The sequence below is a fragment of the Sturnira hondurensis genome, unplaced genomic scaffold (assembly GCF_014824575.4).
Source record: "Sturnira hondurensis isolate 20B ecotype Veracruz unplaced genomic scaffold, ASM1482457v3 Scaffold0018606, whole genome shotgun sequence".
NCBI lineage: Eukaryota > Metazoa > Chordata > Mammalia > Chiroptera > Phyllostomidae > Sturnira > Sturnira hondurensis.
The window spans coordinates 299,990-300,880 of NW_028091237.1; positions in this window are offsets into that span (position 1 = coordinate 299,990).

Below are 891 nucleotides of genomic sequence, written 5' to 3' on the forward strand. Positions count from 1 at the left end.
GAATCAATCTGTCTTTCTGCTACAGCTTCATTACCCATCTCTTTAGGATCTCTCTCTTCTCTACTCCATTTGCCATGTTGCAAAACAGAATGAACAATTTAAAATACATCTCAGCAAGCTATATTTCTACATATCCTTCAATGTATGATAAAGTCTAAACCTCTCTACATATCTCAGGCTTTTATGATTTGATTCCCACCATTGTCTCCAGTTTCATTTATTTATTTTTGCTGCTTGCCTCCTGTCTCTCATTCCATCTTCTTTCTACTTTCCTACTAGCCTTGCTAACTTCACCTTATCTCCCAGGTCTCAACTTAAATGTCATCTGTCAAGAATCTTTTTGTGACTCTCTAAGATGCTTCATGACTACTTTTTGTGCCTCCACAGTAATTTGTATGTGTAATAGGACACTGAATTATAGCATGGAACTGCTAAGTGTCTCTTTCCCCACTGTACTCTTGAGGATAAAGTCCAGTGCTTGGGAAAATTAACTTATTACCAAATATGGTTAATTGACTGAGGGATGAATGCTAAGCTCATAGTGATAGGATTCATGGTGTTTCTGTGGCCCAGACCCCTGTTTCAGAGTGATGGTGAATTAGGACTAGTGTAGATTAATGATCACTTTGGGTCATTGGAGCCTAGAAATGTTCCTTTCACCCTAGCTGGAATCCCCTGATCCTGTTGGGACACCACTTTAATAATTAATGAGAGAGAGGGTGAGGAGTAAGAGGAAAGTAATAAGTATACAATGAGGAAGGAGAAGTGAGGGTGGAGAGACTAGATAAAAAATATACAGCAACAGCACAAGAGATGGAAATAAAGAGCTAGTAGTGTTATCACTCATGATAGTCTGAGTGATTTATGATTTAAAACATTTCGTAGTGACAA